We start from the raw sequence: 15,957 nt of genomic DNA on the forward strand, positions 1-15,957 counted from the left end.
GCCTAGGAAGAGGTCCTCCGACAGGGGTCTATTGTATAAAAGACCACTGTACTTTCAAAATTTCCTAGGAACAAGCCTACGTCGTTCCCGAACTCAAATAGATTGAACAGCCTGTCCATGTGGCATGATTCTGCCTCACTTGATAGTTCCAGAGCCCCTTCACTTCCTTGAGACAACTCCAAAGGTTTTCTTTCAATTCATTCATTCACAAAACTTTATTAGTGTCCTCAAGCCCGGTCTTTTCAGACCGAGGCGGGCCGCGTCCACGTCGGCACCACCAGGCCGAGCCATATGGCGCCATCGTGGACCCTCTGGACAGCCCGTAGTTGATCTTGATATGAAGATCTTGATATCATCTTATGCCAGTAAAGCGATTTTTCTTCGGGGTCGGCGAGAGTCGCGGGACAGCCCGCCGGCATGTGTCTGATGTCAGTGATGCCATCGCACACGTTACATTCTTTCCTAATTTCTCTTTCGGGGTGAATTTTATTTATGAAATACGGAATGGAGTAAGTCCCGGTTTCCAGTAAACGTAGCGGGACTGCCTGAGCCCTATTTCATTTTACGTGTGGCAGTGGGAATTGCCTACGCCCCAAGTAGTAATACTTAGTGATGTCGTAAGTTAGTAAGTGATCTTTATGCTCCCCGGAATGGCAGTGGGCGTCGGTTCGGTTCTGAACGGCACGGCAAGCAAGTCCTCGTGCCAGGTCGTTCGTCACCTCGTTGAGGTTGGGCCGAGTCTCGTCCACTTGTCCCATATGTGCAGGAAACCATCAGATTTCGGTTTTGATAGTTTCGACCTTGTCGATAATTTTAGCCGCAGTCCCAGCTACATAGCCTTTGTCAAAGCTCTTAATTACTGCTTTGTAATTGCTATAGATAAATGACCATTTACGGTTCCTGATGGCTAGAGCAATCGCGGCTTGCTCCGCCACCGTGGAATCCTTAGTGAAGATGGTGGCGGCGTCCCATACCTCTCCCCGGCTGCCGACCACCACGACCGTGTAGGCCTCTTTGCCTTTGACCCAGGCAGCGTCTACAAGCACCGCCTGTTGTTCTAGCTGTTCAATTTCTTTCAACAAAGCTTTCGCTCTCACTTTTCTCCTGCTAACATAGTGTTCTGGATGCATATTTCTCGGGAGGGGGGGGGGGGGGGGGGGTTTCTGATCGCGTCTCTAAGGTTCGCGCTCAATTCTACCTCGGATTCCTTCGGGTTCATTCATCTATTGGGGACTGTCCCTATCGCTTTCAGTATAAGCCTGCCCACTCGCGTTTTCGTGAGTCTTTCCTGCTGCACCATCTGCTGCGCTTCCGCCATCTCTTCTATCGTATTGTGCACGCCTAGGTTCATGAGCTTCACGTTCGTGGTGCTGATGGGTATACCTAGGGTTGCCTTGACTAACTTTCCGATCATAGTATCGAGCTTGTTCAGCTCGGCCTGCGACCATTTAAATAGACCTGCCACGTAGGTGAAGTGACAGAGAGCGAAGGCGTGCACTAGCCTTAGAGCGATGTCCTCACCCAGACCTCTGTGTCTGTTGGTGATTCTCCTTAGTAAACTGATGACTTGGTCCGTCTTGTTTGAAATGTGTTGAATGGAATTGAGATTGGTACCTCCCGCTGCTATGTGGAAGCCTGAAACTCTAATCTTTTCCAACTGCTTGACCGCGGATCCGTCGTGACAGCGTAAGATAATCTTGAGTTCCTCCCCGGGGACGTAGCTCCTAGGTCTTCGACACCTGCGCTGATGTTCTAGGACCAAAAGCTCCAACTTTGCCGCCGAACAGTTGAGTCCCATCTCACCTAGCGCGCTTTCTATGGCGTGTATGCTCTCCTGCAGTCTGGTCTCCGTTTGGCCTACGTTACCGTTGGCGCTCCATATGGTTATGTCATCGGCGTATATTGCAAGGTGTATACTTTCTATACTCTCCAGTTTCCTCGCGACTCTGGTCATTGCTAGATTAAATACCATGGGTTATTTAATCTAGCAATGACCACAGTTCAAGTTACATTTCTCTGAACTCGCGATCTTTCTCGCGTTCATCTCTCACCCGTTCTTTTCTGTCCCATGTTTCTCTGTCCCGTTGCTCTCTTTTCCTAAAAAGTTATAACCCAATTTCAATGTCCACCTCAGTGGCCTGTTGGGAAATCACCTTCAATAATTCGCATTTTAGCATTTCCTTGTGTACCTATAGGCCCAGTTCCTCACCAACAATCAACAATTCGTCTCTCAGCTTGGTCCTAAACTCCATGATTGCTGCTTTACTGCCTTGGTTTTGCTCGCTAAACATACCTAGGTAAACACAACCTAGCTAACAATTCAACAATCCAGCTTCGTTCCTGTTCTAAAAAGTGCAACCACAAAATGAAGCCTAGAGAGTCAAAGCAAGAACCAAGCGCTCACTGCAAACACAGCACCACGTCACAAAGTCCGTCTTACCGCTGTCAGCCAGTTGTAAGGATTGGGTTCGGGCATGAAATGGATGGTAGCTGGCCCATGCCGTCGTCAAACTCATCCACGCTGAGGACGTTGTTGAAGGGAGAGACTTGTTCTCGTCGAGAACGACGAATATTTGATTTATTTACAGTATCTACATGAAGGGTGGAGGACGTTAGAGTTCATCAGTCTAGCATGACTGAAAAAGAATGCACACCACGCAGCCGTCAACGGCTGCTTAAAAACACTCTGTCCTATCTAGATCCCTAGGTAAGGGAAAACGGATGGTCAACATTCTACCAATGGGAGCGTTCAAAGTCCTTTGAGGGGGGGGGGGGGTTTACACACTCACTTTCGCACAGGCTTCACTCAACACACCGACGTGAGAAAGGTCTTGCAAACAGGGGTCTTGCCCCCAGCAAGCGCCTCTTGATCCCAGACCTAACCCCGCAGTCAGTGGCCGCCGCGTCTGTCCATTGACTGTGACGACTTATGGGGCCCGTGAAATCGCACCGCAAAACACCCTGTTCCAGGAGTTCTCTTGCTCCAAACAAACCGTGAAGGCGACGGCGAACCAACTAAGAATACTTCGTCCGCCGACCGTCACTAGACATGCCGGCGCCATCGAGCAGTTGACGAGGCGCATTGTTGTCTTTAGAAAGCGAGTGGTCGCAGCTGGCTCGGAGGGTTCGGAGGTCGCTTCTCCGAAGATCGCCAGCCCCTGCAGGCCGATTGTAACAACGCGGAGATCACGTAAGGCAAGATCCGACCCCATGTTTTGTGTTGAACGTAGATGCCCATGGAGATCATGCCTGTGTTCGTCTTATTCAGTCACTTGGTAAGTCCGTTTTTTTTCTTTGTTGTGTCACTTGACTCCATAGCCGTATCCACACTCCTAGCCATAGCCGCGACCATAACCACTGTTGCCGCGACCATAACCACTGTTGCCGAGACCATAGCCCCTGCATCCGAGTCCAAAGCCGAAGGCAAAAACGACGCCATGGCCACTGTGACCCAACTCGTAAGTGGGGTCATAGCCACCACAGCCAAGGCCGTAATCGCCGATTCAACCTCACCTTGCCCATCTGCAATGGTGCACGCGATGCGACTTCGAAAGATTGCCAACTCCCGAAAGATGAACAGAGGATCTTGAGGCAGATGGTTAGAGACCATTCGACACATAAAGAAGCCGCAACTAATGTGAGACGCCGACGTTCCCGGCACTATAAAGCGCGGGATACATGGAGCGTTCTTTCACGGCGAACATCGCGCGGCGGAAATAGACGCGGCGGGACGACGCCGGTGGTTCGCTGGCTTCGCTTACATGCAGCGACAAACGGGCGGATGCCGCCGCGCGCCCGCCGCATTGTTGCCAGACTTTGCGAATGTGTTTCTGGATAACAAAAAAAGAATAAGCTGAATTTTTATTGTATTATTAGTTGTTAATGACTAAACAACTTCGAAAAAAGTTTCATAGAGGCGCTTACCAACGATTTCTACACATTTCATTTAGCTGTGAGCATTTTAGCGGGCTGGCTTTGCGCCGTCTGGCGGGTCTGGCTACGTTGAGTGAGCGGGCACCTGCGATCACCGCGGAGTGCAGGCGTTGCAGAAGGTTTTGTGGATCTCCAAGAGCGACGTTTACTTTGCGTAAAAATAAATTGTGGATATTGATGTTTACTTCAGTGTCAGTTCCTGTTTTAAAGCCTCCTCCAAGAACTAGCGTTATGTACTGCAGCTGGAGAGGATAGAATTATCGATATTTGGCGTGAAATGGGCGGCTCTCGTTCCGAGCGTGATCCTAAAGTAACTTGGTAAAAAAAAAAATTAGAATACTTACTATTCTAAACGCGCGGTGTAAACAGCGCCTGAAGCTGCTGCACCCAAACACGCGTCCTGGCGCCCAAAACATTCCGTGTGTGCACGCACACATAGATCGCGCACTGGTTTTGAAAACTCTATACTGAGATAAAGGGGAATGAAAAAGAAATAAAACAACAACAGGAAAGCAGGAGGAATGAGTTTGATGGGACATCAAGGGCGCAAGAATTATATAACTATCCTACAATTAGAACGACAATAAGTTGGCGCGACGAATATATAAATCAACGCGGTCGTGTACCGAAAGCACAAAGGGTGGTATCATCGGGTGATCACTTCCGCATATAAATTTGTTTTCATCAGTACCAACATTGTGAACTTACCTTCCGTATCGGTTCCGATATCGGCGATGATCTCTGTCCATGCCGCAGCTTTCTTTCGCTGGTCCTTGTAGTCCTGGCGACCACAATCCCAAATTATGCCACGTATTTGCACTGCTGAAATGAGCTTATCATTGTATTCTAGTCTCGCTGCTTTCGATGACTTTGCCATGGTTGCAGTGCTGTCCCTAGAGCACTTGGATATTGTGCAGCCTCCGCGCACCTCTTGTATCCGCGACAACCGTATACCGAGTGGGCGCTTTCTCTTCGTACCAACGCTTGGCTTGTCTGGAACACCCGCTTTCTCTGTAAACTATTCTCACGCCTTTCGGCATTTCACGTGGAAGCAGAATCCTTCGGTATCTTCACATGTGCGCTCCTTGGACGCTCCCCGGTGCCGTGCGTCACCATATGTGTCTCATTAGTTTCGTCTGCCGCTCACCTCAGGGCATACAGCTTGCCGTGTACCCTTCTGGATTTCATTAGGCTTTTAGCGTAGCAGTTTCAGTTGTCCCTTTGTATGCTATCTTTGCTAGCGTCGCTTTTTCTATACGTACGCCGACAACAGCATGTGCAAGCTGTGACGCGGAAGTCAGCAATTTATATAAGTTACTTTATTTAGTGTACGCATTTTTTTTATTTGCTTTCGTACGTTTAATTTCTTTTCTCGTTCTTGCTACCGGCCATTTTTGATGATGTGCCTCAGTCGAAAAACGATGCGGGGCCATCAACAATCTTTCCCGATGTTCCAGAGTATGAATGGAAGCCTACTACTTGGAAAAGAGAAGAGCGCAATCTGTGTAATCAAGCACCACCAAGAGTTGCGAAAAGACGAAATATTGTTCACATTAGCCAATGCTAGCTCACAGCACCCACGCGACGGTTATAGTGACGCTGGCGTCACCAGTAAATTCAAAGAGTATAATGCCTCATCACCCCCGACGAAAGTTAACCTCTTAAAACGAGGAAATGTTATTGAGCACTTCGGCACCAATTTTTTTTTTTTTTAGACTTCCATGATGTACTTATTGGAGTCCGCCGAGTTTATATGGGCAAAGTTTACCTTTGCTGTCACTTATTTTCCTGCATTTCGAGTAATAATCAACACTTACGCAGAATAAAGGTTTTAAGCAGGATATTTCACAGTAATTGCAATTTTTGAAAGGGTTGGTAAGAAAACTGTACCGCATATATAATTATCTCTTTCGTGAGCACGCCACTTAAGTTTGTAGACGAAAAATATGTATACACAAATTTGTACTCTTCATTTAATGCTCTGAAACATTCAATATTCGGCTGTAACGATCGATGGTGTCCTTTTCACGCGCAGAGAGACCAAAAGTGCGCGTCCAAACAAGCGCAAACGCCCACATTCCGTCACTCCGCGCGGCCGCGCGAATGACGCTCCCACGGAGGCACCAGCTAAAAAGGAAAAACACACAAAATGTTCGGCGGCCACCGGAAGTCTGCGGGAGTTCGATCGTCGCGACGCCTGGTGAGCACGAGAGGCACTCCCGCGACTTCCGCCGGCGTCGATCGCCGGGCGTCGGTTTTTCCGATCGGTCCGGATAGCCAGCGGGAGTCAAATTTTTGGACGCCGAGGGGCGAGCGTTCGACGCCGGGCGTTTTTCGCCGCCTGGACGCCGGTTTTTCGCTCCATGTATCCCAGGCTTAAGTCATCTCAGCAACCTTCGGTTTGCCGATGACATTGCTCTATTCAGCAACAATGCAGACGAGTTACAACGAATGATTGAGGACCTTAACAGAGGGAGTGCAAGATTGGGATTGAAGATTAATATGCAGAAGACAAAGATAATGATGAATAGCCGGGCAAGGGATCAAGAGTTCAAGATCACCAGTGAGCCTCTAGAGCCTGTGATTGGGCACGTTTACCTAGCTCAATTTTTCACAGGGAACCCTGATCATGAGAAGGAAATTCATAGAAGAATAAAAATGGGTTGGACCGCATACGGCAGACATTGTCAGCCGTATGCGGCTGACTGGAAGCTTACCATTATCATTGAAAAGGAATGTGTACAATCAGTGCATTTTACCAGTGCTGACATATGGGGCAGAGACTTGGAGGCTGCCAAAGAAGCTTGAGAACATGTTAAGGACCGTGCAAAGAGCGATGTAACGAACATGGCTAGGCATAAGGTTAAGAGACAGAAAGAGAGCGGTTTGGATCAGACAGCAAACGGGTATAGACAATATTCTAATTGACATCAAGAGAAAAAATTGGAACTGGGCAGGTCATGTAACGCGCGGCTTAGATAACCGTTGGAGCATTAGGGTTACAGAATGGGTACCAAGAAAAGGGAAACGCAGTCAAGTACTGCAGAAAATAAGGTATAGCGATGGACTTAGGAAATTCGCGGGCGCTAGTTGGAATTGGTTGGCGCAGGACAGGGGTAATTGGAGATCCTAGGGAGAGGCCCGCGTCCTGCAGTGGATATAAAACATGATGATGATGTAAAGACGCCTTTTGCGCTCGGAAAGGGAGGGCTAATGCGTGCGCCCTTAAGACGCCCATCAACTAGAATCATTTAAAGGAAGGTTTCCCCTCCTTGGGTGAACTTCCCGACCAAGAAAGCAGAGTATAGTGATTTGAACATCTCTTCCGCTCAGCGAACCACTCAGGATTGTGTTGCTACATTCTGCGTCGCTAGAATCTTCGTATCACTAACACTTTCGCGCGTGCAAGTAGAAACAGAGCACATGGCCTGAAATTAAGGTTGCCTATAAATTAGAGAAGTTGTTGAGACCAGACGCTTACGAAAAATTAAGCAGTCTGTGGCAACAAATGTGACAAACGATCAGTTTTTACCTAAACATCGTCTCACTCTCTTGCTATGTCGTATAAGATACATCTTTCAGGGAGTCGTTACGTCTAAAAACAAAAAACCACTTTGGCGTTTCATTAATACTCCAAATTTATAAAAATAACATAATCGTAGCTTGAATTTTCTATTGAAGAATTGAAGCGGGATCTCGGGATACCGATAGACCAGCTGACAGATTGCAAACAGTTAATTATGGACGATAAGTTTCAAAGCCCACTTATGCAGCTTCGTCTGGAAGAACTGTACGCCTTTATATGAATCATGTGTAGCCAAGACAACCGCGTGGTGAAAAAAAAATTAAGTCCCCCCAAGGAACTAGTTATCTGGTTTCAGCATTAATTTCTTGATAGCAAAGTTAAGTCTGCTTAATACAAGCAAATACACCCACATTAAGCGTGGGAGGTAAATATTAACAGACAATTTACACGTGTATCTTGTTGGATAATGAGATATGTTCAAAGCTTGCGTAACTGCTGTTACGTTTCGCCTACGACGCGCGGTATAACCGGCGCGGATGCAACGGACGCCGGGGCTTCATTCAAAGCGGCGGACATTTTGGCCCGTTCAGCGCTGCCGCAACGCCTCCTGCCATGCACGTCCAGGCATGTTTCAATGCCACGTGTCTTCGTGTGTGCGTGTGTGTGTGTGTGTGCATGTTGGTGCCCACGCTTGTCAAAGCGCGGCAGCCGGGGAGAGGAGCTCCCCAACTGTGAAGCGAGGAGGTCTGACCGGCGCCGGTCCGGCGGATGCGTCACCTTCTAGTCTCAACGTGTCCGCGCGGCGCCGTCACGTGCGCCTCATCCCGAGCCGTTCCTTCTTGCCCTCGACTCCGAGAGTATAAAAGCAGCAGCCCACGGAAGCTGAGAGAGGCTCCGATTTCTTCCGTCGAGTAACGTGCTCTCCCGTCTCTCCACTTCGGTCGACCTGACCGGCCGCTCTTTTGCGATGCTATAATAAACAAGTTGTTCTGTTAGCAGTCGACTCATCCTTTGCCAGGACCTTCGGATGCTTCCAGCTGTGCCCCAGGCCGCCAGGCCAACGCTACCCTTGGGGCTTGCTACGCAGATGCAACAACTGGCTGCCAGCGGTGAGATCGCGACAACGGAGGCCAGCAGCGAAGATATGCGGTTAACTGTATGCTGAGCAGCACAACGACCATCCGGGAGCAGTGCAACGAGCCCTGTGTGATGACTGGTTGCCTGCAGCGGAACGACTGCGCTGAATTCTTGGCTGCGAGGTTTGGTGAGTGCGGGACTTTCTTCTTCTGAGTTTTACCAGGCTTTTGTTAGTGTCAGACACAGAGCTGGTAATTGTGGTCGTCGCTGCTACCGGGTTAGTTTGCGGCAAGACAATAGTAGGCAGTAGAGAAAGCAGCATTCAGAGCAGCCATGGATTGGAAGTCGTTGCGCAAACCGAAATTGCTGGAGCTTACAAGAGAGTTGGGTCTGGATGTCTCAGACAAACTCAGAAAACCAGAACTGCTAAGCGCTATTCTTGAGTTAGAAGCTGAGGATGACGAGCTGTCGGAATGCCTTGAGACCATTGAGGAGAGGGAGACGGCAAAAAGACAGGAGCGCGAGCGTAAAGAACAGAAAGAGCGAGAGCAACAAGAGAAAGAAAAAGAGGAGCGCGACCGTCAACACGCTTTGGAAATGAAGCGTCTCGAGGTAGAGATGGAACGCGCTCGTAATGGAAGTCAGGCACACGGTGCAGGAGAACGAGTATTGTTCAAAATGACTAACCTGATGCGGCCGTTTAAGCTTGGAGAGGACATTGGTTTGTTCCTGGTTAACTTTGAGCGAACGTGCGAGAAGCAGGGGTTCTCTCGGGAAACGTGGCCACAGCGCTTGCTCACTTTGTTACCCGGCAAGGCGGCCGACGTAGTCGCTCGCTTGAAGATAGAGGAGGCAGAGGATTTCGACAAAGTGAAATCGAGTCTGCTAAAAGAGTACAGGCTGATCTGGGCGCCGAGCGGATCGCTAGCCATGCTCGAACACTCGTTACAAAGCGCGTTGGAGGCTACCGAAGATTTTCTTTCAAACACGAGCCTTGAACTCTCCCCCGCTAAATCAGAGCTACTGTTATACCGCCAGTCCAGATAGGGGGTCAGAAATCTTGCGCCTCTGGAAACTCTGCCGGTAGAAATTCGAGCTAAAAATTGGCATCCCATACCGAGAAAGGACTCGGTCAAGATACTAGGTCTCCTCATTGATGCCAAGGGCTGTAAGTCGATGGCCCTCAACAGGCTCACTGGACAGGCTAGTAATGTCCTAAGACATGTAGCCCGCGTCTCAAATCGAAGAGGCGGTCTTAAAGAGGACAATTTGCTCAGAGCTTATCAGGCATTCTTCCTGAGTCATGTCACCTACATCGCGCCGTACCTTAATTGGCGTAAAGCGGAAAAGGCCAAGCTCGACTCCCTAATCACAACCGGCCTCAAGCGCGGGCTCGGCCTTCCGCAGTCCACAAGCACTGAGAAGCCGCTGGAGCTAGGTCTCCATAACACCATCGATGAGCTAATAGAAGCTCACACAGCGGCTCAGATAATGAGACTTTCATCCACTAAGCCAGGGATTAAGATTTTATAAGAAGCAGGAATCCAACCCAGACATGAACCGGCGACCAAAGTTAGCTTGACCCGGGAAACCAGAGCTCGCATCATGGTTGACCCCGTCCCGCGAAACATCCACCCAGTGCATAACCAGGGAAGAAGATTCGCGAGAGCCAAGTCCATCCTTAAAAAGATCAATCAGCAGAAGCTAGATGCCCTCTTTGTCGATGCTGCCAGATATGACAGTGGGGATAAGTTCGCTGTCTCGGTGGTAGACGCGGCAGGCAACCTGGTCAATGCAGCCTCTGTTTATACTAAGTTTGACCATGTGGCGGAGGAAGCGGCGATCCCTCTGGCTTTTCACGGCTCAAAAGTTCCCGCTATCGTCTTCTCGGACTCGCGCACAGCGTTCAGATCCTTCTCGTCCGCCCTCATATCTGAACAGGCGTACAGTATTGTGATCAAAGCACTTCAAAGGACTAGGGAGAGTACCGAAGGAGGATACCAAATCTCGTGGTTCCCAGCCCATCTAGATAGCTCAATTAACCCGCTTGGATGTAATCCTAACGAGCAGGCCCACCGGAGAGCGCGCGATTTCACGCACCGCGCTGTCGCGGGTCGCCAGGCTTGGAACGAGGTCAACATCCACAAATATCCATTAAGTACATTCCACGAAATTGTTTCCCATTATCGACTAGGCAGGAGGACATTTCCACCCCCTCACCCCAAATTGAACAAACCCCAGGCTACCACACTAAGACTCCTGCAAACCCGTACATATCCCACTCCTCGGTCTCTTCACAGGATAGATCCTGAACACTCACAGTCGTGCCCCAAATGTGGTCATGACTCATGCTCCTTTGACCACATGCTCTGGCTGTGCCCAGCCCTTAACGCCTCTCCACCCATCACGAAAGAACAATGGCAGGACTCTCTCAAGAGCAGCAATCTCAACATTCAACTCCAGGCTGTCCAGAGGGCCCACGACATTGCCGCGGGACTTGATCTCCCGGTTCCATCGTGGGCGGAGCCACCGACTTGATCTTCGGGAGCCTTCGGTTTGGCTTCCCGAGGTCTCAGTCCCTCAGGACTCAAATAAAGTTCTTGTCATGTCATGTCAGCGGAGGCGTTCCGTCGGAAGTTTCGGGAAAATGAGAAAGGCAGAAGTGAGTCTTATACAGAGTTTGCCTACAGGCTTATGTCAAACATGCAGGAGTGGCTCAAAGAAGAGAAAGCGTTTGGTGACCACGAGAAAGTTCTGCAGTGTTTCGGGCTGGAACAGTTTTGTAGTCGGTTACCTGAGAACGTGCGGTACTGGGTCTTGGATAGGCGAGACGTTAGTACGGTGGCTAAAGCCGCCGAGCTAGCCGAGGAGATTGTGATGCGTCGGGCTCGCGGAGCTAAGGATGGTCAAAAAGGTGAATTTGGCTCCAAGTTTGAGAGGCCGAAGTTCACACCCATGAGAGCAAGGGGGGACACACGTAGTGCGGATGCGAGTGAAAGCAGTCCGACCGAACGTAAGGAGACGGCGGCAGCCGAAGCCGAACGCAGAAAGCGGTTCGAGACGAGGCAAGCGCGCTTGTGTTATACGTGCCAGAAGCCGGGTCACTTTTCGGCGCAGTGTCCGGAAACAAAAACAAACGTCGTGTTTTTGTCATTATGCAGCACTGACGAGAACATGAAGCTTCTCGAGCCTTACATGCGAGACCTCCTCGTGAACGGGAAAGAGTGCCGATTGCTTCGCGATTCCGCAGCTACAATGGATGTAGTTCACCCCTCTTACGTAGAACCCGATATGTTCACGGGCGAGTGCGCATGGATCAAGCAAGCCGTGGAAGCTCATAGCGTGTGTCTGCCCGTAGCAAAAGTGCTTATTGAAGGACCTTTCGGAGCGCTTGAGACGGAGGCCGCAGTGTTATCTATGATGCCCCCCCCCCCAATACCCGTACCTATTTTCGAACAGGTCCGATCACCTCCTGCGCGAGAAGGGGCTTTTGTTTGGTGAGGCTAGCGTTCAGGCCTTAACCAGATCGAAAGTTCGGGAGCTCGTTGCAAAGGCGGTAGTTGCTGGGCCGACGTTGTCGAACAATGAGAAAGGGTCAGAGGCGCAGCAAGCTGATATTCAGAGCACGTCCGAACTGAATAAAATTGACCCTGTAGCGTTGAAGGCACCAGATACTGGAGAGGAAATGCCTGACACGGGAAAGTTAGAAGAGCTATCTGCAGATTTGCTCATCGCGCCTACGTCAGATGGACTCAATAGGTTGCTAAAAGTCAGCCGGTCTGCTTTGATAGCCGAGCAAAAAAGGATGGCAGCCTAGAAAACATGCGCTGCAATGTCAATGAAGGTATCGCCAAGAAAAATGCTCGTTTTGTGGAAAGAAGTGGGGTCCTGTACCGGAAGTGTCTAGACCGCAGGGGAGTGGAGTTCGATCAGCTGATCGTGCCTCAGTGCTACCGTAAGGATCTGTTGCGCTTGTCGCATGGAGGTTCGTGGTCCGGACACCTAGGAGTTAAGAAGACTAAGGACCATCTCTTGCAAGTGTACTATTGGCCAGGGTGTTTTCGTGACGCAGGCCACTTTGTGAGGACATGTGACACCTGTCAGCGGGTGGGCAAACCAGGGGACAAATCGAGGGCGCCGTTGAAGTTGGTACCTATCATTACGGAGCCTTTTAGACGGCTCGTTATTGATACAGTGGGACCTCTGCCGGTAACAACCACGGGGTACAGACACATTTTGACTGTGATCTGCCCAGCGACAAATTTCCCTGAAGCAGTGCCGCTTAAACAACTCAGCTCAGTTGAGATAGTCAATGCACTACTGTCCATATTTGCGCGAGTTGGTTTTCCTGCGGAAATCCAGTCAGATCAGGGCACAGTGTTTACTAGCGCTTTGACGACAGCCTTTCTCGAAAGGTGCGGCGTAAAGCTGTTACACAGCTCAGTGTACCACCCACAGTCGAATTCCGTTGAGAAGCTCCACTCTGTCATGAAGCGCGTGTTGAGAGCATTGTGGTTTGAACAACAAATTGACTGGGAGCTGTGTCTGCCTGGGGTTATGTTTGCATTAAGGACAGCGCCGCATGCGGCTACGGGGTTTTCGCCAGCTGAGCTGGTGCACGGTCGCTCGCTGCGGTCTCCGCTTCGCATGCTTCGAGACTCGTGGGAAGGCAGGGGCGACGACCCAGTCGTGGTGGAGTACGTGCTTAGGCTCCTCGAACGCTTAAGAAGGGCACAGGAGTTGTCAGGTGAAGCAATGGCAAAGGCCCAGCAGAGGGCCAAGGTTTATTATGATCGGACAGCCAAGGCCCGTCGTTTTGAGGTGGGCGATGAGGTAATGATATTGCGCACATCGCTAAAGAACAAACTCGACGTGCAGTGGGAGGGCCCAGCACGGATTGTTCAAAAACTGTCGGACGTTAACTACGTGGTGAGTCTGCCAGGAAAACGAAAAGCACAGCAAGTTTACCACTGTAATCTGCTCAAACCCTATAGACAACGGGAAGCAGTGGTGTGTAGGATGGTAAACGTTCCCGAAGAGCTTCCGGTCGAGCTTCAGGGACTAGGCTCAGTGACAACCAGGGAAGACACCGATCAAGTCATTAGTGACTTAATCGGTAAAGCACTGCTGTCGCCTGAGCAGAAAACCGAACTACACCAGCTCTTACAAGAGTTTCAAGGTCAGTTCTCTGAGAGGCCTGGTAGGACTTCTGTCCTTACTCATGAAATAGAACTTACCTCCCCAGAGCCAGTACGATCCAAGGCGTACCGGGTGTCGCCCCGCCAGCGCGATATTATGGAGGCTGGGGTAAAGAAAATGCTACAGCTCGGTGTTATTGAGGCGAGTGAGAGTGATTATACCTCCCCTTTGATTTTAGTTGAGGTACCGGGCAAGGAACCTCGTTCTTGCGTCGACTACCGCAGGCTTAATTCCATCACTAAGGATCAAATTTATCCGATCCCTAACATCGAGGAGCGCCTTGAGAAAGTTAGTAGCGCTCAGTTTATTTCCACCCTAAATCTTGTCAGGGGTTATTGGCAGGTTCCACTTACAGAAGAGGCTAGTAGGTATACGGCGTTCATTTCACCAATGGGAACATTCCGTCCTAAAGTTTTGAATATTGGTTTGAAGAACGCGCCATACTGCTTTTCAAGCCTCATGAACAAAGTGTTGCGGGGACAGGAAGAATTCGCTTTACCGTATTTAGACGACGTAGCGATATTCTCCGCATCCTGGTCTGAGCATATGGCACACTTGCGGGCAGTGCTAACCCGCCTGCGCGAAGCGGGCTTGACAGTCAAGGCTCCCAAGTGCCAGTTAGCACAGGCCGAGGTTGTCTACCTCGGTCACGTGATTGGACGGGGTCGTCGCCGCCCCTCTGAAATAAAGGTGGCTGCTGTGCGAGACTTCCTGCAACCGCGCACGAAGACCGATATTCGGTCGTTCTTAGGTGTCGCCGGCTACTATCAGAGGTACATCCCCAGGTACTCTGATATCGCGGCTCCCCTGACGGATGCTTTAAGAAAAACAGAGCCCCAAACAGTCGTCTGGGACGAGACAAGGGAAAGAGCTTTTAGCGCCCTAAAGAGCGCCCTAAAGAGCGCCCTAACAAGCCACCCTGTGCTACGATCGCCAGACTACACAAAAGAGTTCGTTGTTCAGTGCTATGCTAGTGAGCGAGGCATGGGCGTTGTACTGTGCCAACGGGAAAATGGAGAAGTGGAACACCCCATCCTGTATGCTAGTCGTAAGCTGACCAGTCGTGAGCAGGCGTACAGCGCCACCGAGAAAGAGTGTGCGTGTCTCGTATGGGCCGTTCAGAAATTGTCATGCTACCTAGCCGGCTCGAGGTTTATCATTGAGACGGAACACTGCCCTCTCCAATGGCTGCAGACCATCTCTTCCAAAAATGGCCGCCTCCTGCGCTGGAGCCTCGCTTTGCAACAATATTCCTTGGAGGTGCGTTACAAAAAGGGGAGTCTCAACGGTAACGCCGATGGCTTAAGTCGAGTCCCCTAATGTAGGAATCAGCCTCAAAGTTATTTGTTACTGATGTTTTTCTTCCTGAGGCAGGATTTTTAACATTTTGCTTTTGTTTAGTGTTTCACAGTGATGACGTGCTTTCTAGTGCAATTTTCCAATTTGTGGACGCGTTCTGAGTGCTGCTAGACTACTGTAAGGAACTAGGCAGTAGTATAAAAGGGGAAAGAGCCTGGCATGGCTTAGTGAGGGTTGTGTGTTGCTTGCTGACTGAGCGGTTGAGTTTCGGCGTAGTTCTAACGCTTGCTGGGAACGAGAACAAAAATGGCAACTCTCCCGAAGTCACTTTACAGTGTCCTGTGTGAACCTGAACGTGAGAACGAGGCCTTCTCTGTGCGCTGCGCTCAAGAAACGCCGAGGGACGACCGACTTCGGTTACGAGCGTCATCGAGCGACATCCCTCCGGACAGCGGATGCAGTCCCCTGACCATCGGGATCTCCTTCTCCCGGCGGGGCGGTCTGTTACGTTTCGCCTACGACGCGCGGTATAGCCGGCGCGGATGCAACGGACGCCGGGGCTTCGTTCAAAGCGGCGGACATTTTGGCCCGTTCAGCGCTGCCGCAACGCCTCCTGCCATGCGCGTCCAAGCATGTTTCAATGCCACGTGTCTTCGTGTGTGCGTGTGTGTGTGTGTGTGCATGTTGGTGCCCACGCTTGTCAAAGCGCGGCAGCCGGGGAGAGGAGCTCCCCAACTGTGAAGCGAGGAGGTCTGACCGGCGCCGGCCCGGCGGATGCGTCACCTTCTAGTCTCAACGTGTCCGCGCGGCGCCGTCACGTGCGCCTCATCCCGAGCCGTTCCTTCTTGCCCTCGACTCCGAGAGTATAAAAGCAGCAGCCCATGGACGCCGAGAGAGGCTCCGATTTCTTCCGTCGAGTAACG

The 15,957-nt window shown here is 50.5% G+C and overlaps 1 long non-coding RNA gene across 1 annotated transcript in view; it reads right to left on the reverse strand.

Annotated features, from left to right (window-relative positions):
- The window catches only part of LOC140213008 (uncharacterized), a 133,512-nt gene extending 118,135 nt beyond the window's left edge, over positions 1-15,377 (reverse strand). Inside the window, exon 1 of the long non-coding RNA XR_011889942.1 lies at positions 15,221-15,377. This is a non-coding gene — a long non-coding RNA (uncharacterized lncRNA). The remainder of the gene's footprint in view (positions 1-15,220) is intronic.
- Positions 15,378-15,957: the final 580 nt, after the last annotated feature.

The sequence above is a fragment of the Dermacentor andersoni genome, chromosome 1, assembly GCF_023375885.2.
Source record: "Dermacentor andersoni chromosome 1, qqDerAnde1_hic_scaffold, whole genome shotgun sequence".
Lineage (NCBI taxonomy): Eukaryota > Metazoa > Arthropoda > Arachnida > Ixodida > Ixodidae > Dermacentor > Dermacentor andersoni.